The sequence below is a fragment of the Aplysia californica genome, unplaced genomic scaffold (genome assembly GCF_000002075.1).
Source record: "Aplysia californica isolate F4 #8 unplaced genomic scaffold, AplCal3.0 scaffold00199, whole genome shotgun sequence".
NCBI classification, from domain to species: domain Eukaryota; kingdom Metazoa; phylum Mollusca; class Gastropoda; order Aplysiida; family Aplysiidae; genus Aplysia; species Aplysia californica.
The window spans coordinates 1,045,629-1,049,534 of NW_004797469.1; the positions used below are offsets into that span (position 1 = coordinate 1,045,629).

A 3,906-nucleotide genomic window follows, 5' to 3' on the forward strand; every position below is an offset into this window, starting at 1 on the left:
AGGAGGAGGAGGAGGAGGAGGAGGAGGAGGAGGAAAGAAGAAGAAGAGAACAGGCATCTTAAATCACAACAACATGGATAGAACATTATCATGAATGATCAACAACCTAAACTGCAGCAATGTCAACAATAGCAAAGACAAAAGGTTCAACACGCACCTGAAAAAGAAGCACCATGGAAACGAACGTTATCATGAATGATCACAATAAGGGTACTAGCGTCTGGGACAAAAAGGAAGACAACCAACAACACTTGACAGGAACACCAAAGAAGTAGTCAAAGAAGCAGGCATATCATTTCAAGTATTACAACTCATAATATAATGTACATTGCAGTACTGGCAACTGTTAGGGTTTTACCTCAAAACAGTGGTATGGTGTTTTTGAATTCAGACAACATTTTTGTCTACAGGTACATTGACGTGAAGCGTTGATCTTAACTCTGGGCTGGTTTTGACATGGCTTCATTTTGGTGGAGCTCTTAGTGCTCTTCACTCTACTGCTAAAAATTCTGAAACTTTTCACTCATTATTCAATAGAGAGCAAATACCGGTGTAATGCTAGGATTACGCGCTTGTATTTCGCAAATTTAAAAACAATTTTCTTAGGGGGGGGGTTGGAGTATGTATATTTTGAAGTAAAAAAGCCTTCTTAATTCACAGCTCTGTCTTTGTTGTATCCATCACTTCCCATAGGCCCCGTCATCCCCCCAGCCTCACACCACCTCAACCATGATTTCACCCTTTCAACAGTTTTGTCTTAAGAGTAGGGCCAATGATAAACATGCTAGCAAAGCAAGGGATTGAGGATTAAGGTGGTAGTAAAATTGATGGCCAAACTGGCATAATAGATACTATAACAATTTGATGTGTTTATGATTACACAGAATGTATTAATACGATTCGATGTATTTTCTTCCTCCTTCTCGTCCTAGTCATTGTTATCATCGGGGTTATCGTGGTCCTCCTCCTCCTCTTCCCCCTCATCCCCCTCATCCCCCTCCTCCTCCTCCTCCTCCTTCTGCACCACAACCATAACCCTAACCTCTGCTTCTCCTTGCTACTCTTCCTTCTCACTCCTCCTACTCATCCTCCCCTCCCACTTCTGTTCCTCTCGTCCTCTTTCTCCCCCCCCCTCCTCTGCCTTATTTGTTCTCTCCTCCTCTCCCCCTCCTACTAAAGTCTCTCTTTCTCGAGCCTAGATTATGTTCTTTAAACGTATGACTTTGATATTACATCTTCTTGCTAGGAGACATCTATGCTTGATTTATCATTCTTGTCATGAGTCACGAAACACGCTCTACTCTGTTACTTTGTGGGGGCAACTTCTCGTGTTTTGTTTAAAAAACAACAACTGTGGTGTGTTTCTCGCATGACCAACGACACAACCCAGAGATCTGGAGAGTCACTTGAAGCTTGAGTTGTGACCACGGTACCTTGTAGTCCGGGCGCCAATGTCACCATGTGACGTAACACTTTTAGGTCTGCTGATGAGCGCAGTGACAGAGGGGGCGGTTGATCGCTATTGTGAGGTCACTAGTTGAACGACGGGATATTAATGGAGCTGTCGTGGTGTACAACAACTGTGTTGTGTTTCAAGGTTTGGCGCCTGACTGCCGACGGTGTATTTTTGAGCGCAACGTTTTTGTGAGAACATGTCATATGTTTTAAAATCTCTAGATTCGTAGCACTGTCTTTTTGTTATTCAGACCCCCCCCCCCCTCCCCTCCCGCACACACACACACACAGTCACACATTCACTTTTCACGTTCCTAGTCAAGAGGAAACCACATTGAAAAAGTGAACAAATTGACAAGTTGAATCGAGACTAATTCAAAATCTATTTCTGTCTAATACGTCACGTTTGTGACGTCACTGACGGTCGAAACTTCATTACTAGTTTATGGCACCCTGTATGAGTAGCATGGTTCTGCCAAGGAATACTTTACATGATTGTCTCCTCGCCATACAAGGGTGATAGGCTTCAGTCTTTGAAAAAACATATTTCTAGGTCCGTTTCTGGAGATTTTTTCTAAATGTTGCATAACATCTCTCTGGTTATTACCGATCAAGATCTAAAAGTAAAGATACTTTTTCTTCATGCATGTTTTTCTCGTCGGGCCGGTTCTGTTTTCCTGACGATAGGACTGAGGTTCGAAAGCGTTGCTGATAATTCCATCCTAGAACATCCTCCACTTAGTCTCTGCCATTCCCACCCTCCTTCCTCACGAACAGTCAATATCCCCCTTCATGTCGATGTATGATTCCGTTGCTCACATACACGCTTCTAAAAGAGATAACAGACTTTACTAACAAAGATGAACCGCAGTACTATTGTAACGTGGACGGTTAGTTGTGTGTGTGCCCTTGTGCAAGACTCGATGACCCTCGCTCAAATACTTTGTTTGACACAGTTGTAAGCACCAGCGGTAGAATTGTCTGTGTTGGTGAGATGCCGTGGGTTAAATGGCATCGACGTAATTGGTGAATTATTTAACGCCATGTGTGCAACCCCTTTGAAAAAAAAGAAGGCAAACGGGGCCGGCCGAAGCTGACCAAGAAAAACTGACTTAGAGAGCTTGAACAGATGGGGGGCCGAAAAAGACTAGGAAAATATATGCATTACTTTGAGATTATTTGAACAGAGAAACGAGTTACGATCCCTGATTGCCGATGTCCGTGTCAGGTCTGGCACTTGATGACTGTTCTTACTCTTGTCCATTTCATTTACCCAAAGAGAGCAACACGTTGGTATAAACAGTTTTAAAATTACTCTGAGTGAAGATTTCGTAATGATTTTACTTGTTCTTTTTATGGAGTCTTCGACTGTGGAGCCATTATATTAATGGAACACGTAAAACGAGCATGGTAAGTTTTGAGCTTTACGATGGTTCAAGGTTTTACAAGTTTAGACACAGAAGTTAAAAACGAAGCAGAATACAGCGAATAAAAAACATAAGTCTTAGGAGTGGGCACGAATCTACATTTTTTCTCCCTGCTTTTTCAGTTGAAGTTATCACAGTGTCTGTCTTAGATATGTAATCCATTCTATCCCTTCATTCAATCACCTTTTCAATGATGATCCTTTCCAACCGGGTTTTTACCTGTCACCTAACCGATGAAACATTTTTCGTGAGTTGACTTCTGTCTTAAACCTTACTCCCGACTTCCACAGTGGGTTCAAAATTTGGACGCGTTTTGGTCAACATTATCCTGTATCAGTACAAGCACTCCAACTCTGAATAAGTATTTTTTTACTCTGAACTATGATTTATTAGCGATACATAACATGTGTGTGTGTGTGTGTGTGTGTGTGTGTGTGTGTGTGTGCGTGTGTGTGTGTGTTGGTGTGTACAACTTAAAACAAAAAATAAAATCTACATTTATAACATCGTTTTATCCAGAATTTATTGAGAAATTGAAGGAAACCATTCAAAAACAATATAATATTCGAGACGGATCAAGGCATGTCATGATCTCTTAAGGAGGGGCGAAGTAGGAGTAAAAATTTGGCCGACGTAATAACAAAGTTGTCAGCTTACCTTTTCCTGCTTAGTTTGCTCCTCTTAGTTCTACGTCGGGATTTCCTTTAAAGTTCTGTTTCTGAACCCCCTTTTAGTTTCTTGTGGGTGCCATATACCTGCGAGGAAAGGGTTTGAAAAGTAAAAATAAAACATTAACAATGCCACAACATTTTCTTAAACCTCTTTTTTTAGTCGACTTCGCCGTTCTTTCAAAAGGAAGAAAACCAACAACTCAGCAACATTATCATCAACTTTCAGCTCAGCATTCTCATGGTAGGCAACCAGTAGCGACAAGGCTATCTTTGATTTGGGCAGTGACTTCAAGAAATACTGTATACAGTGACTGACTGTCTTGAACAGACACTTCTCAACACTTGCAGCACTG

At 41.5% G+C, this 3,906-nt stretch overlaps 1 protein-coding gene across 1 annotated transcript in view; it reads right to left on the reverse strand.

Annotated features, from left to right (window-relative positions):
* LOC101853790 overlaps positions 1–3,637 on the reverse strand; it is a gene marked incomplete in the record, with an annotated part of 24,597 nt that extends 20,960 nt beyond the window's left edge. Inside the window, 1 exon segment of the mRNA XM_013082913.1 lies at positions 3,540–3,637.
* Positions 3,638–3,906: the final 269 nt, after the last annotated feature.